Below are 20,969 nucleotides of genomic sequence, written 5' to 3'. Positions count from 1 at the left end.
AAATGGCTTCATTAAAATAAAAAATATAGTAACCTATGATGTTTAAAAAATAAAATAACTTTACAAAACCCCAAACCAGCAGTGCCTAATTAGTATCAGAGTAGTAAGAAGGGCTCCTTTCACTAAGAAGTATGTTGAAATGAAATGTTCAGAAATGTGAAATTTTTGTGTTTCAAGCTGAACAAAATGTATGCCTTTTTATACCTAAGTATGTTCACACAGAAGAATTTCTAACTTGTTAAACACACGGTGCTCAGGGATGTATGGGATGGACTGAAGGTGCTTGCTCTGCAGAAGGGTTCACTGTAACTTTGACCAATATATGATGCAAATGTACATAAAATCTCTAAAATACATAGGCACACATACATATTACTTTATGAAGAATTGAAATATAACTACATAATCTATCAAAAACCCTAAAGGCAGCGTATAACCTTAGAAATCACAATATAATGAGAATTTAAAAAGAAAACAACATAGGGCAGTGGGGAATAAAAGAAATTAAAAAATCACTTAATCTAGTATCCATGGGAATTAAAGGCAGTGGAAGAAAGAAAAGTATGCAACATGGAAACTTCACAAAATAAACACTTTAAAGTGCTGAATCAATAAAACCCAAGTATTAATGCAGATAAGACACTAGCATTAATATTTGAAGGAAGTCATAGGCATTTACAGGACTCATTGAATGCAAAGAAATTTATTCAATTTCAGAGACTTTTAGAATTGTTTGCAGAACTGTCTCTAAGATTCCTAGGAACTCTACTGGTTTTTAAGGCTGTTGTACTCTGAACAACCTTTTAATATTAACAACTTGGTGTTTATTTATTTACGCTATTGAGAAACTCAGAAAAATCACATACATTAATTTAAACTTAGCATTTTTTTTCAACATAACTAAATGTCTTCCTTAATGTAGTTGGTTGATCTTACACAGATTTCTCTTTCTTTTCCTCTAATAAAATATTAAACCTGATTGCTTTCTAAGACAAGTTACTGCAGTATTGTAATTGAGGTGTTTATAAACATTTAGAGTTCCTAAGTGTAACATTATCCTCTATAATAATTTGTTGATTGAGCTGGCAGAAGACAATGGCTTTTGATTAGCTGGTGCTGTCTTGTTAATATGTATTGTTCTGTTTCTCCATTTTGTTTCCACTTCTGCCTGTACATTCAGAGTGGGGGCACAATTTATTTTTCATTATTATTGGTTCTGCATGATTTTACATAATTGCAGTCATTCTTAGACTTCTTCCAAAGTTCTCAGCCCATGATTACCAATGACCTATTTACTTCCGTCAGTGTGATCAGCAGTCACCTGAAATCAACAATTCCAACTTAATTAAACATATTTTAGACATGACACTGGAAGTATCTAGATTTCTTGTAAACAATAGAGAACACTAAACCCAATGCCACCTCTTGGCTTCTCAGCAGGGCAGGATTAAATTTAATTTTGGGCTTTGCTGCCCCAAGCATGTAGACAAACAACAGTTCTCATGAGAAGCAGAATGTCTAGAATAGTAAGGTAGGGCAGGGAAGCATTGACTTGCTGCTTCTACCTAGATGAAAGGAGAACAGATATGGAAAGCTCACTTTAGTGGGTGTACTTGTTTTGACTGTTACTGATTGCTTCTCCAGGCACTCCAATATCGTCCTCAGCAGGAAGGAGCAGCTTTGATTTTCCAGGGATTTAATACAGGCAGAATAAGCAGCATCATTACAGCCATATGCAACAGTCTTCTTCTGGGCATCTGCGTGGTTTGGTAATATCAGAAGCCAGCCATAACTGAATCCCTCTCTGGTCTACCCTCAGCTGAAGGACTTGCAGCATTATTTATTTAATTGTTTTCCCAGGATTTTATGCTAATGCTTTAATGTGTTGGGGTTTTGTTTCTTTGGTTGGCTGGGTTTAAACCAACAAAAACTTGCTCTTCAAGCTTGATTGCTTACAGAGCTTTCCCTTTCCCCTGTCCTGGCTGGAGCTCTTTCTGGGTACCTCTTCCATCCCCTTTGTAATGTGAGGTGGAGATAACTGGACACAATACCACCCAGTGGGATTTAGTAATTCTTTTTAAGACACCCAGTTAATCCAATGGTGAAATGACTCTACAGAACATTGTATGTCTGTGTCTAATGTGCCAGGATCCCTAACAGAGATTAAGTATCTGCATTCAAAAAGGATTTGAAAAGCAATTTCTGAAAACTAGGCCGCTGCAATTATTTAATTCAGCTAACACTGTAGACATCATTATTATTATTATTATTATTATTATTATTAATAATAATAATAATAATAATGATAATAATAAACAACGATGAAGTAATTTTAAAGTATTTTTAACCAGGAGGAAGCTACAACTATTAATTTGTTTGGTTTTTTGTTTATCTTAGAGGAAGCATGAGAAGAGTCTAGGCTTAAGAAAGTTTTCTAGCTATGGATTACTGCAGTATTGAGGGAACAATTACTGTTAGAGCCAATACAATATGAATTTATAAGGAGCATAGGATAGCTTTGCTCCATGGAGATCAGTCTGATGGTGTGAGGAGAAATCTGGGGATGAAGATTTGCATTTTGCTGTCTGCCATAGCTTCATACTGTTAGTATTCGGGGAGCACTTGTTTCTTGCTTTTCATTTCTGTCGGGAGCAGGATAGCTGAGCAATGCTCTTGGTTGGATGGAGTAACTAAGTAATGAAAAGCGATTTGAAAGTAAGTGTGTGAGTTTCATCACCATAATGATAAGCAGACTAGTGGTGTGAAACCTATTTCTTACTGCAAAATGATAACTTCCTGACACTTTTGCATTTCCTATCTTCCTAGGGGACCCTTCTGCAAAGCAGGGATAACTTTGCTTGAAATGTTTCAGTGATGTCTAGTATAGCGACCAAGATGGTCAGGAGGGTCATTTGGGTAGTACTTTCTGGCTTATTTATAAGAAAAAAAAAAAAAAAAAAAAGGAAGGGAAAAAAAAAAAGGAAGGGTAAAAAAAAAAAAGAATTTACAGAGGTCCACAGAGTATCCAGAGTATATCTGCCATTCTATAATGGCAGCAAGGATTTTTTTGCAGGGATCTGCAATGTGCAAGTTGGTTGCTTTGATTTTATTCTGAAAAAAAACTTTAAAAATTCCACAGCAATGTTAGCTTGAGGAAAACAAATGCCCCAGACTCAAAGTCACATGGTATTTACTGTAGCAGGCAGTGCTGGGCTATGCTGAAGGACTAGAAAGACATCTTTACAGATCTTTTTTATGTTCCAGTGTTTATTTCTCTACCCCATCTGGAAACAAAACGAAAATAAACTCAAGCAACAGCATCTGTTGCTCCTGCTGCTCTGAATTAAGCTAACTTAGTTTAATCATTTCACAAAACCCAAACACTATTGCTCTACCTTTCCAGGTGTCACCCGGGCTCATAGACTGACACTTTAGCTTGGCTCAGCAATTCTTCTCATACACTATTCAAATCCTGTGAATTACTATGAACTATAGACAACTTTTATTTTCCCTTCTGGCAGAAAGAATTATATAACTTGTTTCTTCTGTACTATTACTTTTTTTAAACAAAGATTTGTAAGAACCCTCTCTTCCTGTCTTACACTGGCTGAACCCACATGAAAAATAGTACTCAGCACATGCAATATGTAGGAGGTAGTTGTTTGGGGATTTTAACAGAGCAGAATTCCAAGGCTTTGGAGGACACTATGGGATGTTTCTTCTTGAGAAGAGATGGAAGGAAAGGAAGAGATTTCAAAATGACTTTGATTTTGTGGAGTATCGTGGGCTGTGTTCCATCTGTATTATGTCTGAGCATGTCACTCATCCATAAATCTGTCCAAATCTTATTGCACTCCAGGGCAATGCATAACCTCCTGCATTCCCATACCATCCAGCAGAAACTCACATGAGAAATAAAGAAATTGGTTCCACAGCAGAAAAATGGTAAATGAGTAACTTTCCTCTGCCAGAAACTGAAGTATCTAGTTTAACTTGTAAATAACTGCTTATGAATCTACCTTAAAAGAGTAGCATAATGATAGTGGTAGAGAATGTGGTTATTTGAAATGATTCACTGCACTACCTTTATAGCAAAAAATCACTGTTTTTATAGATGATCATCAAGCATGGTTTTACTAGGTGAAGGGGTAGTGGTAATCCCTCCTTTAGCAGAGGTTTTTGCTGTGCCCATGCTCCTTCTCATGTGTCACAGAGGAACAGATCTCCCTCCACTGCAACATGCCTTATAAAGATACAGCTTTACATTCAGTTCTGCCATAGTAGATTATGTCTGTATTCTTTGATTACTTTGATATTGTTTGATTACAAACTGTGTTTTAAAAATCTTAGATTAGATAAAGGCATAGAGAATGAGTGTCTAGCTAGAGAGCTGTAATATACATATATGTATGCTAGGAAAGATCATATGGAACTAAAACATGTAATTACATGCATCACTTAGGCTTTGCAAAAAGTGTACTAGATATAGTTTTAAACCCTTAGGTGGTTATCTGCCTCATAATTCCATGACTAAACATGTAAAGAAATTGTACCTTTACCTCGAGTGTCAAGAACTTAACATAATGTTTTGCTAAATAAAAGTAAAGTTTATAATGTTGAAGGTTGGAAACAGAGCTGCTACATTTGCCCATTTTCAGAAGACAAGCAAATTAAATTCTGTAAAGCTGTTTCTTGTTATATGTATAGAGCAGGGGTCCTCACACTTTTTAAACAGGGGGCCGGTGCGCGGATGAAGTGGCAGGCAGTCATCTGTGGCTGCTTGGTTTCCCCCCCCCAACCCCCAGCAGGGGGAGGTCGGGGGGTGTGTGTCTGTAAATACCGGGGGCCAGATTGAGGAACCTGGGGGGCCGTATCCAGCCCGCGGGCCGTAGTTTGAGGACCCCTGGTATAGAGTAACAAACTGTTTTATTAAACAGTTTAAAACATTCTTAAGCTGCTATCTAAACACTGTTTATTATTCCTTCATACTTCTACCAATCAAAAATACACGCCTTTCTCAACACCTTGTAAGAGTCGGTCTAAAGAGAACAATATGGTCTCAGCATTGCCAACAGAGACCTGGAGATGGAATGTGGTCCTCATGGACGCCAAGACAGAAAGACCCTGGGAAAGAGAACTGCACGGTACGAGGAGTACTATGCCGCTCCCTGCAACCTGGGACTGAAAGGAACAACTACAATAAGGCCGCATAACAGCTGTCCAGAAGATGGATCACAACTGTGGTCATAACAACGAACCAGAAAACAATACAAAAACACGCCTCCTGGTCTGAAGCTACCCACCTCTAGCCACGCCTCGGGCACTCTTCTTTGGACATGCATGATAACCTGGCTCAAGAGGGCGGAGACTGGCAACAATCCATGGATCAGAGGAGGAGCAAGGTGTGTTGCTTGGCATAAAAAGATGCCTTCTTAGCAACTAAACTTTGGAGATCTTCTCCACCAAGGATCACGACGAGCGGAAGGACTGGCGGGATGCTGCCTGGACCTGGGACCATAGGGACGCCTTGGACCCATGGTGGTAGTTATAATCCTCTTTCCTTTTCTTTTTACTTTAGCTTTTATTCACTTTCTGTCTTTCTACCTATCGCACGTTGCTTTACGGGCAAACAATAAAATTGTGCTGTTTAATTGAAGCATAACCCCTTGGCATGGTCGCCTTGATTTTTGCGCTTCGAGATCATAGTTAACGAACCATTACGAGTCCACTGAGTGGACCATGACACACCTCTTGCTCAATCTGGTTTTGTTTAGTAATTCTTCCAGAAACTATTTGTAAAACAGCTTACTCATCAGATATTGCACAGCAAAATACATTTGAAAGATAAAAACAAATCTGAAAAAAATTGTGTCAAGGCACTAATTAATTATTTTTTTTAACAAGTTCAAAATTCTAATGACTAGAAAATTCTTTTGTAAACAAGCATTTAAATGAAACCATCTCATTAATGTTTCTGAACTTTCTACTTAATTCTACTTAATCTTGTCTGTTCTTTAGGTTTTATTGTGTGCCCTATTGTAAATAATAATAGTAATATCAGGATTTTATTCTTCCAGTAGCTGAAATAGCTGAAGTTAAGAATAGAAAAGACATCAGCATATGAGAGTTAAAATTCAAGAGAGAATTTGAAGAAAACGCCTGATGAAGCTGGTACAAGTCCTATGGACTTCACCATGCTTTAAACCAGCACAGTAGGTCCTTATTAGAAGAACACTTATATGCAGCTGCAGTTTGGAGTACATCAGTAATTCTAATAGATTCAGTGGGATTAATCTCATTCTCAGCTGACCTGAGAGGCTAATATCAAAATGCCTTTTCCTCAGTACACCAATTTTGTATATAGACAGTCTGTTTGCTTCACCTTGCTTTGTTATGTCTTGAGACCTTCTGTCGTAAATGCACCGCAGACAGATGATTTTCCTTTAAACCTGTCTACAGCAACCTTGAACCTTTTAAAATGTTAATTGTTATTTTAGTGCTTCCTATAATTTTCATCTATTTTGAAACATTAGAAGATAGTAATAAACAGAAGGGCTGAACCCACGACTATTTGCTATTTCCTTCCCATTTATGTAGATTTATGTCTTTTTATCTTTGTTTCCCCCTCTCACCTGATATCTCCTATGGAACCAATACTGCATCACAAAATCACTGGGAGTAGCACTGATTGCAGTGAGTAATTACTGTCCATCCATCCATTTCTGTTACATCCTTAGGGCACTGACCATACCATTTTCTCTGCCTATTGTTTGCTATCCATTTTAATGGCAATACGTTAAAAGGCAATGGATGAACATACGAATAACTAATGATAAGAGGTACAAGTATGATGTGCTTATGGGTAAAAGATAAATCAATGGCAGAAAATGGCTATCATGCCTCTTTAAATGAATCTTTAACTTCTCAGACTTCACTTTAAGGACACTTGCAGCTTTCAGCTAACTACATAGGAAGCATTGGCATTTTTTTTAGAAAAAAAAAATCTAATTTACACGGCTTCAAATGTAAATTAGATCACTGAGATGGATGAGAGTCAGCCCCATGACAATTTTATGGGCATTACTTTATAAAGCATGTAATGGCTTTTTGGACACTAAACATGAGTGTTCAAACCAGATCAGACTACAGATCACTCTGACTTGGGTAGTTATACTAGTTGATAAAGGACATTAAAATCAATAGGAACTTCTATGGTCATACTGAAAGTTTCCTGAGCACCAAAGCAAGCCATCCTTACGATCTAAATTTCTAAAAAAATTATTTGTATCTTAAAATAACTCATTCCCAACTATCAATACTCATTATTAAACATAGATTATTTTATCTTGGGATTTCAAGGCTGCAATTCCCTATAACTGAGAAGTATCTTCATTACTGCAAGTAAAACAGTATTGACAGCAAATGCTACCTTTGTACTGTTTATCTGCTTTTTCAGTCCTGTAATGGATAGGTTCTGGAGCAGGGACTTCAGCATATATCCCTATGGGACTTGACTGTAAAAAATGGTAAAATATTTCTACCTTCCGTTTTCTTTCTTTCAGTCAGTTATTTAAACATGTGAATATCTTCCATTTTGTCACTTAGTTTCTTTATCTAGAGCAAGTTTGAACAATGGCACCAAACTGAGTAGATCAATCAGTACACTAAAAATAGCAAGCACTTCAAGAGAAATCTTGAGAGTCTGGAAAAATGTATGGATAGAAATCTCATGATGTTCATAGGGGGAAATGTGGTGTCCTGCACCCAGGATGCAATAACACATATCACCTGGCAGCCAGCTCTAGCCTCAGGGAAACGGTAGATTTGGGGGGTCTGCTGTAAAGGACCAGGGGTCCTGGAGGACAATAATTTGGAACATGGGTTAGCAGTGTGCCCTAGGGCTGATGGTAGGGTGGGCTGCGTTAGGAAGAACATAGCCAGCAGGTGGAGGGAAGTGGTCATTCCCTTCTGTTTGGCACTTGTGAGACAGCAAGTGGGTGACTGTGCCCGGTGCTGGGCTGCCCAGTACAAGGTAGATTTTGATAAGGCAGAGTGAGTCCAGGGGAGAGTCACCATGGTGGCTGGGGCTGGAGCATGTGATGCAGGTGGCTGAGAGAGCTGGGTTTGTTCAGCCCTAAGAGGAGAGGGCTAAGAGGGACCTAGTTGCCGTGCACAACCACCTAATGGGTGGTCATAGGACTTTTGAGAGACGGGCATAGTGAAAAGCCAGCAGGGGGTGGAAACAAGGTGCAGCAAGGCAAATTCCACCTGGAGTTAAACAGAAAAAGTCCTCAGTGAAGGTGGTTAGTCCCTGGAAGAGGTTGCCCATAGTTTGTGGAATCCCCTGCTAGGAGGTGTTTAAAACTCAGCTGGTCAGTGAGCAAGTAACCCGCTCAAACTGAATTTGTCCTTGCTATGAGCAGGGTTTGAACTAGACGACCCCCAAAGGTTTCTAAGGTTTCTTACAGTCCAAACTGAAATTTGCTTGGATTGAGTTAGAAACAGTTGTTTGGGTTTTTTTTATTATTGGTTGTTTGTGGGGTTTTTTAGTAGGTTTCATTATCGCATGTTTTTTTAATATTTCAGGTTCTCTTTAATTTATGCAAATCCTCTGATGAAGTGGATTATACCCAGACCTATTAAAATTTAGACAGAACAGAGTTTTTAACTTCCAGACAACAATATAGAATAGGTTTCCATGTTAACCAACTAAAGGTGCACCAAAAGCTACCTTAGAGACCTTCATATTCTGTCATTGCGACATTCAAGCTAACTCAACCTTGTCATACATTTAAGTAACTTTTAAAATTATTTTGTCATGTAATATTTAAAAGTTTTTTGCTAATTAGTTTGTCTTTGTAAAATCTGAATGATGACCTTTTGAATTTCCAGGGCATGAAGTTGCAGTTATGCAAAATGGACTTCCCATTAACACCTGTGCTGAATTATTTCCCACTGCTTGAACAGGTGTTGGGTAATGTATAACTCATCATTGCTTTGGAATGGCTGATTTTGCTTCAGGATACTGCTGGCAAGCTAAACCTCCGTAGCTGTTGCTTTATGCACATAAGAATAAAAGAATGGACTTGAAATCACAGTCATCACCGAATGATGAATGCTGCAAACAAAACTGACTTTCAGTATTTACAATCAGCTGATAAAGAATTCACTAGACAAAGAAGAGGCATCTTGTTTTGCTATCACTCTCTTGAATGATGTTGAAAAGAAAGAATTTTATTATCAACGAACATAGAAAATCATGAACTAATGCTGGATGCACTTGTTAGTTACAACAGTTTAAGTCTGTAGCTTGCTTCATTTACAGCTTATCAGATGACAGGTTTATCAGTAGCTTGGAGCTGCAATTCTTGATAAGACTTTTGATAAGTCTTTTTAAACCAAAAAAGCTAGCCTGATGCTTGAAAAACAACAGGTAAAGTTTTTAGTTCATGCATATCACTGGATATGCTCAGTTAGGAGTGTAGGTTTTGCTCAGAGAGAAACTGTCAGTTGTGTTCTTCATGTACAGACTGACAAATAATATCTTAATTTATTTGAATTATTACATTTTTATATAGAGATGGCAACCTATAATATGTTATGTATTTATGAGAACTATTAATAATAGTGTTTCTTTCTTTGCCTTTGTCTTTAACAAAATTAAGTTTCAGGCAACCCTTTCTAATAGGGTTGGTTAAGAATTTTCCATTGAAATGAATTTTGATAAGAATTAGATTATCATCTAACCCTCAATCTCTCTGCTTTTGTGCAGATTTTGTATATTTTCTTTTAATATCTATAATAGTTTGGGTGAAAATAACTATTGTAAAGTGATGTAGAAGTGGATCATGGGAACTTGAGTCCTGAGCCATTGACTTGCTATTCTGTTGTATGAAACCATAATCTCCAGGAGATTATTTCCCAGAAAGCATATCTTGCAGGTGGTTATCATAATCTGGTTAGACATGGAACCATGGAAGTTTTAGTCTAACTGGTGACATCAAAAGACATGTGAAGATAAGAACAATGTGAACTACTGTTCCCCTAACACATGGTAGTCCCATTCCAGGGAAGTTACATTTTATTGTGAGAGTTTTGTTAGAAACTTAAAACAGGAAAAAGAAACAGGACTATAATTTTTATCCAATTTTTCCCAGAAAGAGGCCCCTTTTGACTTGCTTTATGTTTGAATGTATATTTTGTAGATATGGGCATTTCATATTTGCATTAATGACATTACTTCTTCCTTTGGAATTGTCACACTTCTTCCTCTGTGTGAATTGATCTACATCAGTCTTTAATGGTAAGCAGTACAGACCTTAAAGGGAGGGTAGAAGTAACTGCAAATGGAATAAAGGGCTCGGAAAAATGTCTTGTGTGCATAATACAGACAGAAAAATAAATAGTAAATAAAATAAATCACCAACACATGAGGACGAATCTGACATCTACATAAGCTACCTTTGAAGGATATAATTTATTCCAATTGTGATTTTTGTGACACTAGATACCCTGAGATACCCAGAACAAGACTCTTTATTGGAACACAGATCTCGTTTGCTGTGTAAGCAGATGTTGCTATCTAAGACTCACCCAACCAAATCTTTGTTGTTGAATAGGGAGATTTATGATTTGAGTTTCACTGCATAACCAGGTGATGAGCCCTGTCCAAAAATTAAATATGAGAACTTTTCACAGACACAGGCCAGATGCTCCACAGAAGTTCATATGCTGGAACAGAAAACAACTGACCAGAATATTATTGCTGCAGTAATTCACCACCCACACTGTAATTGCTTGTGAGACTATAACCCACATGCTATGTCCTGCAGCAGTTTAATTTTTAAATCTAAAGAAGGAGGAGAACAGTGCAGGAAAGGCACAGATGGATCAGGCTGAGATTTATTATGTCTTAGTGCAAATCAACTATGTAACTAGAAGAAAAGGCACGCTTCAATATTGAGGGCATGTGGGGCTACCTCCTGTGAGTAAATACTCTTGTCCGCATAGGTTGCTCAGGAAACTTTAATGCCCACGCTAAAGCTGCATTCTGGACATTTGAATGAAGACTGTTTTGTGTCTGAATTCCAAAGTCTTCTAACAAAAACTGTAATAGCTTGAAGTGCGGAAAAGAAAACATTCTTTCTTGCTTGTGCTAATGATCTAACAGGGTTAAATTGAGATTGTTAGCTAATGTGTCACCCCATGAAAACCACTGGGAGAAATTCTGCACAGGTCTACTGAGTGGATGTAATTTGCCCTAAAATGCTTACAATATATTAGCTTCTCTATATAGTGTGTGAGTTTTGCTATCTTGGGTCTAGAGAAGTATCAGAGCTGCCTATTCCTTTTCAAAGTGAGTCAGAAGACAACCTTACAAAAGGGGTGTAAACTATTCAGAACTAGTGTCTTGGGGTAGCATCTAATTTCTACACAAATATCTGTGAAGGATTAGTGGGTACCCATGCTACACTGTAGTTTTGGAGTTCATGGAGTTTGTATGTTTTGGAGATCATGAAAGGAAGATGGGAGCTAGCTTCTTATACTCACTTATTTCTCCTTCATGCCACAGTTCATATATTGATGATAACAAATGGAAAAAACTTAGAGGGAACTATGTTTGAAAAGTATGTATATAATATGCTTGGAAAAGAATTAAAATTTCTCTATAGGACATGCTTACAAATAACTGGCAAGGTAAGATTTTTTTTTTTTCTTTCTTTCTTTTTACATTAATGCTGATGGAAATTTAGTGCCAGCCTGCGTGTTCTTCACCTGCTATCACAAAGCAGATGTTGATTTTCCAATTTACAGGTCTGGTAAGAATTCATGAGAAAGCTAAATTATACATGAAAGTAAGATATTTTTTTTACTCCAGGCTCTGTTTATTGTGATATGGTTTTGTATTTTTTAATTGCTAATCATCTGTCAGAAAGAATTTTTTTTTTTCCTTTATCCATCCCTCTTCACCTTATGTTTTGATTTCTCTACACCTAATTGCTGTTTCAATAGGAAACAAAATGTGGACTTAATATGGAAGAAAAAATACTGATGTGCTTTTGGACTGACTTTTTTTTATTTTATTTTATTTATTTTATTTTATTTTATTTTATTTTATTTATTATTTTTTTTAATAAACAAATAAATTTTTATTAAGCAAATAAATAAAATATTTATTTTATTTATTAAGCAAGGAAAGTTGAAGAGTTAAAAAATTGGCTTCTATTAGTATAATCTAGGGTAAATTATGCAATTCAGGTTTAGTATTCAGTTCATTAGAACTCTAAGGTTAAATTATTATATTCATTCCTGCCCACAAATTTCAGATTGTTCTTACCTAAAATTTGTAACATCTATTTTTCAGGTCTAAAATCTCACTAGTACAGCATTAACAGTTACTAACATTTTCTTTATACAACTGTTTTTACATGAAGAAAAATGTATATCTTTGACTATAGAAAATATTATAACTAGGGTACAACTCTTGGCAGCAGACAGTGCTTTACAGTGCCATTAATCTATTTATCATACAGCACAAAGTGAAATTTTGGAGCATGAAAAAACTGTGAGGAGTAAATAGATTTGTTTCAATCACAGTAGGTGAGCAAGTTAAAACATTTTCTGTTGCTGAAGGGAAAGCACTGACATCAGTAACCAGCAAGGTGCCATTTCATGGAAGCAATACCTGGCAGGCTGCATACTATGATTATAGTCCTGGATGGTTTTGTTCTTTCTTGTTGGTGGTTTGTTGAGACTTTTATCATAGGATCTTAACCTGGGATTGTCCAGAGTGGATGAATCCTCCAGTAAACTTTCTGTGCAGATTCCATAATGTAAGTCCTAGGCTTGTGCTGGAAGAAGTTATGATATATAAAATGCTACTATGGGAAGAAGTGCTTCGTCTGATGTTTCAGTGTCAATTCTGGTTAATGTCCTGTAATTCAGGAGTCCTCTGGGTACTCCATGTAGAGAACTGCAAGAGAACTTTGTTCCTCTTGGTATCTTATAAAAATAATTTGTGAAAAAAAGAAGTTATTGTAGGTCTTGATTGATAATATTCTTGAAAGGTCTATTACTGTCGAGGGAATCTAGAAAAGTTTAGGAGCTCTAAATATGTTATTTTTAGCAAACTCTACTATACACTCTTCCAATACCTAGGAGGACTGTATAATTATACAGCAGGTACATAAAGTACATTTGACATTTGATTGTGAATGAATGTCAAATTACTGTGCTGCAAAACACAAAAATTGAGTGAGTTGCATTTAGAAAAGCTAAAAAGGGCTGGAAAATAGACTTTTGTAAAGACAATAAAAAGTGTTTCATTCCGCCCTTTGCATTGTCATTGTTTGAGTAGCAGTTACACGACAAATAACATGTAATGCAGCAAGAACAATGAAGAAAGCAATTACTTGCTGGTTTACTGGTGTCCTAGCTGAAGTGTGTGATTTATATTTGCTGGTACAAATATATACACCAGAGTGTACAGTAGCGTGGGGCAAAGAAGAATAATTTGTGACGAACAGTTGCTTCTTTCTCTTTGAGTAAGAGAATGACAGCTGTATATTATCCTATTCTGTCAATGAAGTACCAGTCTTCAGAGACCCTTACAAACTTAAGACTAATGTGATTCCCTTGATCTGTGGAGAAAAATCCCACCAATTTCAGTGACAATTTTACATGGCAGATCAGGTCAACCTTGGCACATATTCCATAGGAAAGCATAGACAATATCAAGTATAAGGAGAAAGAAAGTCCTATGGGGAAAACCGGAGTGAAATAACAATATATAAACAACAGGACCGATATGTTAAAGCAAGCATATTTGTAGGAAGTGGCGTATAGCTGATGTTGAGCTTTTGCATGTTCACTGTCTTTTTAAACTACAAGAGAAAAGGTACTGAGAGCTCTGTTAATCTCTGTTTTTAGGTAAATCATTGTAATATAGGGGACAAGTTTTGATAAGTCATGATTTTATTTTTGCTCTCGCTAAGAGGCAAAGCCTTTGGGCTGTTGTAGGCCAAGAAAGGTGGTTATGAATGCTCATCAAATACATGGATCAACTGCATCTTAGCTGAAAGAGGTTCTACTGCATCCATGTACATGTCTATGCAAAACCATGTATCTGATACAGTTTTTGTTGTTGTTGCTGTGTATTTTGTCTTGTTTGTGGGTTGTTGGTTTTTTTGGATTGGTTTTTTTTTTTTTTTAATTTAGTGTGTCTCTTGAAATTTTGTGATTATTTCTATCTGGGGCATAAATTACAAATACAAAATACAAAGGGTTAAGTTGCGGAGTTGTTCTAAAACAAAAACAAAGAAAAAAAAAAAGCCAGTGTTTGTAAAGAGACTCAGATCTGTTCTTTTTCTATTTGCAAAATGTTTTCATGAATGAAAGCAGTGACAAGTTCTTAATTTCAGCACACAGATGCTGTTTGTGTACAATATTTTCTTTCTGTCCACAGAAGTCATCAAATGCAAAAACAATTTGCATGCAGACTTTTTTGTATGTGCCTGCATAAAGTTGTGCATATGCAAAAGGAGTATTAATAAATAAACCTGTAGGCTGCTTTAGAACCGAGTTAATGTAAAATTTCTACTTAAAAAAGTTCTGGTGGCTTTTATCAGAAAAAAAAAAAAGCTTAAAGCTGAGTCATACAGTCCCTCTCAAGGAATATTTAGCAGAAATATCATTTAACTTTCTAGAAGGGAAGCTATATAATTGATTCCAGTTTAAAAGCTAGGGGCCACATCTCAGCTTAACACCAGGAAGTCAGCCCCAGCAGAGATGGTGTTTACTGAAAATTCACTGCTAGATGTGTTCAGTAATAAAGAACCCCTAAAAGACTCAGGGCACAGTCCCCATGCTCCAGGCCATTTGGGAGTGGGGCATGCTTCAGCCGACTCTTGATTTACCATTGCATGGGGCTCCCCCGGCATGAAGCTGCAGTAATGTGGTAGTGAATCAGGCTCAAAACACTTAGCATTAATAAAGCTGTCATGTACTCTCTGCAGGTGACATAAAGTCTTAGAAGATTCTTGGCCAGTCACAGGTTTCTTTTGGAAAATCTTGGATTCCCAGACATGCACCGCCTCATCGTCAGTCCACCCGCATGCTGGGGCAGGGCTTCTGTCTGCCTGCCTGCCCACGCCGCAGGCACTGCTGCTCCAGCGCTGCTGTTGCCAGGCCAATTTTTCTCCCCCAACATGAGTTATTCAGCTTTATGATACAGGCAGGATTTATTGCTAAATGAGGGAGGGATTTCAGACGGGTTTTATTAACTCGGAAAAGCTGGAGGCAGTGCTCAGTTACATATTATTACATAAGGTGATGCAGGGGTCTAATATCTGTCACAATCAAAGGCTAATGCAAATTCCATGGACACCATAATATCAGCACTAATAATCAATGTTAAATTAAGATGTATTATCTAAATAGCATCCATAAAGAAATGAGGAGTCCTGAAATGTCATGTCACAGTCATTTTAATTAGAGCAGTGTTGGAGCTGGGGAGGAAGGTTTGTCGCTGTAAAAAGAAACTATGGTAAAATTCTGCTCAGCTTTTGCTGGAAAACACACTGTTAATTACACTGACAGATGCTGAAATGAGACTGTATAGTTGCTCTCCTTGATGAAATGATCTCTGTGTTTCTTATGAGGCTAGATTTGAAATAAACTACATAAATAAAGTGGTAAAAACTCCTTTAGTACTTCCTGTCTATGCTCCCCCATATATTTCCCTTGTAGTTATTTTCAATCTACAAATTAATTAAAAGTACAGCAGGCACAGTATATCTTTGAAAGACATCTCTCTCCCACACCTTGCACGTTTTTAGAACATAGAGTTTGTGGAAATAAGCAAAAGTATTTAATATAAAATTGTTTACATGTGTGTGTGCAGAGATTACCGCACACCAGAGAGGGCAATGGTGCCCAGTGTAGTGTTACACACCATCAGAGTTAAAACGCAGGGCTGTGGGGTGTGATTTTTTTAATATGGGTTTTATATATTACATACATACATACATACGTACGTACGTACTTATATATATTACTTTGTTGTTTGGCTTGTTACATGCTCTGGCCCACTTGCTCTCATATTTTCAATATCACAATACAACATGCTATATACATTATGGAGTATCACGCATCATCCTTGTTATGCATAGTATGTTATCCATGCTAAATTAGAAAACAGGAAGCAACAGGGCAGCTGGTGCTTGCCCTTTACTATAATCTCCTAATAATCTGTTTCATCTAGTCTGTTCTTGAATTCCAGTAGTAATGATGATTCAACTATTTCTCCCCTGACAAATTATTCCATTGTCTAACCTTTTGGACATTTCTGCCTAATGTGTGGTTTTAATATTTAAGTTTTGAATTTCAGACCATTATTTCAGCTATAATGGTAAATGTGAAAGCCATCTTCTATCAATTAACAACCATCTGGGAGACATGAAACTCAGAAATGAAGCAAAGTATGGTACAATAGTGAATGATGAAAGGAAAAAAAAAACTAACAAGCAAAGGAAATGTGCTTTTTGTAAGTGCTTTCTGGCACAGAAAGGTGGTGACCTCTTTAACTCTTTTAAAAAATTGGCTTTTTTTCCCCTCAGTAATGTATGGAATTCATAATTGACAGTCTTAAGTACATCAAAATCATTAGTCAGTTTCATGTCCTTTGGTTTGTTTTAAAAAGTAGAGAAGAAAGCGATAAACATTTGGAATTGTAGCGGTGGTTGCCACCTGGATTTTTTGAGACTCTCGGTGGGTATTTTGGTTATTTTCTAGGTTTTCTCCAGAACACAAATTACTTAAAACATTACCACTTAAAAGAAAAAAAAAAAAAGAAAACAACCCACCATATTATTGTATTATCAAAAAGTTCAAGGGACTCGAGCATTAGGAATTCATCATAACATTGTAAAACTGTTGGTAACTGAAGAATGGTGCCGACAGGCCCTCAGTAGTGCTTTAGGTCTAGCCAAGTTTCAGCACATTATCCCAGAATTTAGCAAAACTCTGTGTTACAATGCTGGTAAAACTTACCTCTGACTTTCCTGACCAGTTGATATGGGACACTTCAGGTTTATATAATTTCCCCTTTTACATAATCCTCAGAGAACCTAAATAATGGTAAATAACGAGCACTGTAAATCATTACAGCAGCGGTAACTTACTCTTCCCACCATGTGAGAAAAAGAAGGAATGCTGGAACTTTGCTATTACCATCAACTTCATAGGTGGAAGTCTGCTCCTTTCTGCAGGGACCAAGCAGAGCTTCAGATTTCATGGTCAGAGGAGACCGATGCAGTGCTCTGTGCAGTGTCCTCCGCATAGCTGGAAAATCCTGTACTCAGCCCCTTTCTCTCCCTTGAGGAGTAATGAAACACAAGAAACCTCACCTAACAGTATGACCAGGATCTAGCCTTTACCTGGCTGCAAAGCGGAGTGCTTTTCCATACGACACATGCTGCCAGGAAAAGTCTAGCCCTAAAACGACCTAAAAATTTAGGCCTTTGCATATGAATGACTGTATTTGTGCCCTGCAATCAACCCCAAACCCTACAAAAGAAAACACTAGAAGTGCAGACACATCAAAACAACACAGTGTTATTCTGTCCCTGAACGGACAGAATAATAATAAAAAAGAAGAAACTTCCAGCTCGCAGGAACCTATTTTTTCATTACGAAAGTATTGTAATTCATTTCAGCTGTAAGGAAATCCTCCTCCAATTTCATGCTACAGTAGTGTCCATAACAAAAATAAATGTATGTTACCAACATAGATTAAACAGCTGCTGACTGAATATTACACCAAGGAGAGAGCTGACTAGATAGTTCTGGCCTAAATTCTGACTTTTTTGCCTTCAGTCAATGTTGCTCTCCCCACCCCCCAACCCCCTTTTAATATTCTCACCAAAAATTAAAAAAAAAAAAAAAAAGAGCTGCAATATTCTTGAGATGTCAAAATCAGTACATATTGTCACAATTGTGACCCGTTACTTTAGAGAAGGTATTCTGTGAACTTTTAATGCAACTTTAAATTTCTTTTTAAATATTCACATAAAAAGACAAAGGAAAGTTTTAATATATTTTAAATAATATGTACCTTTGAGGAGGTTAAATTCCTTCATGTCAGTGTATGCCAGTAATGTCTCTTAATCTGTGTATTGCTGACATAACAGACCATAAAGGATTTTGGAAAGTAATCAGAGAAGTCATGAATCCAAATGAACTGGGAGGATTTACCAGCACAGTGGACCTTGACATTTCATTTGATGAATATAGCTCCCTTTGCATGTCCCACTCTTGTAACTCTTTCTCATCTTGGGCAATGAATAGTTCCACATACAAATACGGTTACTGCCTCTTTGCATGTATGAATGAGAATTCAAATAATGTACAATTATTTGAGTTCATTATTGAAGTTAATTTATAGTCAACTCTACATTTGATTGAAAATATAATTTATTAGACATCAGTTAGTGTAATGTACTGACCATACTGTTTTCTTCACACGCCCCACCCCCCCCACCCCCCAGGTGAGAATTTCTATCTAAACTAATGTTTTAGGAAATCTGAGAAACTCTATATCTCTAAATAAGCATTTTTCTTATACTGTTGAAGAAATCACCCTTGTTTTCTAGTGAAATGGTCTAACCCTCTATATTATAAATCAGTAAGAACTGTGTTCTTTTGACGGCTGCTTCTTTCCTCAGACAGTCTTTTCCATTAACTTTGGGGAATTCACTTGTTTACATGTTATTAAAACTAGAGATTTACATGGATTTAAATAAATTGCATTAAAGCATTGAGAAAAAAAATATTATCACAGAGCACTTTGGGTTAATAGCCAGACAGTATTATCAGCCAGTTTTTGGTTAGGACCACTGAAGGTAGCCTTTCCTCAGTAATTGCTCCTTGCAAGTAATTACTTCCTGCAGAAGTTTACATCGTCAATACACTCAATACACTTCTTCCTTGAGACATTGCTAGGGAAAGCTTTTTCCCAGGGGGATCAGCAGTAGCACAAAGTTAAAGTCATTAAAAAAAAACCAAAAAAACCTAACACCCCCCCCCCCCAACAAATCAACCAAAAAAACCCAACAAAAAAACCCCCACATTAGCCAAATTTCTTGGTGTTCCTAGAAGACAGTAAACAAACTTTCTCCTGCCCAGTTTAGAAGTGAGTAAAGTCTGTTTGCTCACACTTAGCTTCAGCTGCACTGCTGGGAGGAAGGGAAAGCATTCAGCTCATGCACACTCAATTTTACCTTGCACTCATCATCTTACTTTTTATTATCTGCCCTGACTCTATCATTCCACATCACAAGAATATATTGTAAACCTACCCACACATGTAGAAAAAACTTAAGCAGTAGTGCTAGCAATCCTCTTATTTTCTTCTTGTTTGGACAATTATGCTTTTACTCCTTAGAAAGGCAACTTATTGTATTTATATTTTCCTAGACTGCTTTTTGCCTTTCAACCTTGTTTAGTAAGTAAGATGGATTTCATTTTGTTTAATGAGTTTCCCTTTCAACAACTTGTCTTGATGTTGGATTTTATTTTATCATCTCATGCATAATCCCAATATATCAGCTTCTGTCAAAATAAATGTAATGCACAGTGCCAGACACAAAGACAAAACCTACTGTTTTTAATGGGAAAATTGTCAACTTTTCAACAGGTATCTGTCTACTGCTCAAGACTATAGTCTCCTTTTATTTAAATGAGGCCCTGTTCTCATATTGACAGTTGTTTTACTTTTACCTTTTCTTCTGTCATGTTGCTACTTCTACCTAGGTACAGCTTACTTTAGCCTTACATAGACTAGATTAAATTTACCAAATTTTGCCTTTGCAGTATTTTGGCTGAAGAGTATGTTACTCAGGACAGTATTTACCTAAGCTGATTTTAAAGTTAGAGTTCACCAATGCACATGCAGGTAGGTGCCTACGGTGTCGATGTCAGTATCTGAGACCTCTAAGCCAGGTCAGGGGGATGGTGTTTCATGTCCTTGCAGCCTCCCTGCAAGACTACCGCCATGATAAGCAATGATGGCTCTGAAAACTGAGATACTGTAACAATTACAGATACTGTTTTGGTATTTCTTCTGATTATCAACCTGTGTTGCGCTCTGTTGCTTCAGAAACTATTACCCTGTGCCTCTGTCTGCTACCTTTCTCCTTAATTCTGCTGAATCCTACTTCTGTCTTCCAGCTGCAGTTCCACCAGCTCCTCTGTCTGCCAGTGACCAAGCTGTCCATCCTTTCCACTGTGCTTTGCCAATGTACCTTACTTTCTTTTTGGGTAAACCATCCAGGTAGCAAGAAGGCAAAAAGAGGACACCCTGCCTTACCTAGCATGCAGGACTGAAATGTTCCTTTACCTTTTCACTCTTGTTGTTTGCCCTTGTCTGAGCAGATTGCTATGCAGAGGGTCACAGTCACATTTGAAGTGACAGATTTATGTCTATAATACCTAACAGAGAGTGTCAGGAACCAAACCTGGACCTTGATTCTATATGGCATATATAGATGGCTTCCATCAGCTCCGCATAGAGCAAGCCCCTCTTGCAGCAGGTCTGTCTTCAACGTTGATGTTTGAACTGTCCAAAGAAAGAGTCAGGGGAAGACCTGACCCTTAAACAGTGCCCAAGGTTCAGACTCACTAGCTGGGTCTCTTTATTGACCCATAGTGTGCCAAACCTTGGTCCAATGTTGCAAAATGTGCCTCCAAAAGCCATCCAGCCATGTGCTCAGTCTGATCCCAATTTTTCAATGCATGCAGTATACACATGCTATGCATAGATGCATGCAAAGTTAAGTATATCCTGGATTAGTAAATCCACATGGGAATAGCAGATAGCTGCTCTTGCTTTGTAAGCAGTCCTGGTTGACTGCTAAAGATCTAGGCAATAGGAGAGGTGACCTTGCTTTTGTCAGAGCTAAAATTCCCCAGCA

Source organism: Falco biarmicus, chromosome 2, assembly GCF_023638135.1.
Source record: "Falco biarmicus isolate bFalBia1 chromosome 2, bFalBia1.pri, whole genome shotgun sequence".
NCBI classification, from domain to species: Eukaryota; Metazoa; Chordata; class Aves; order Falconiformes; family Falconidae; genus Falco; species Falco biarmicus.
The sequence above is the reverse complement of the archived record's forward strand: the minus strand, read 5'-3'. Positions refer to the sequence as shown.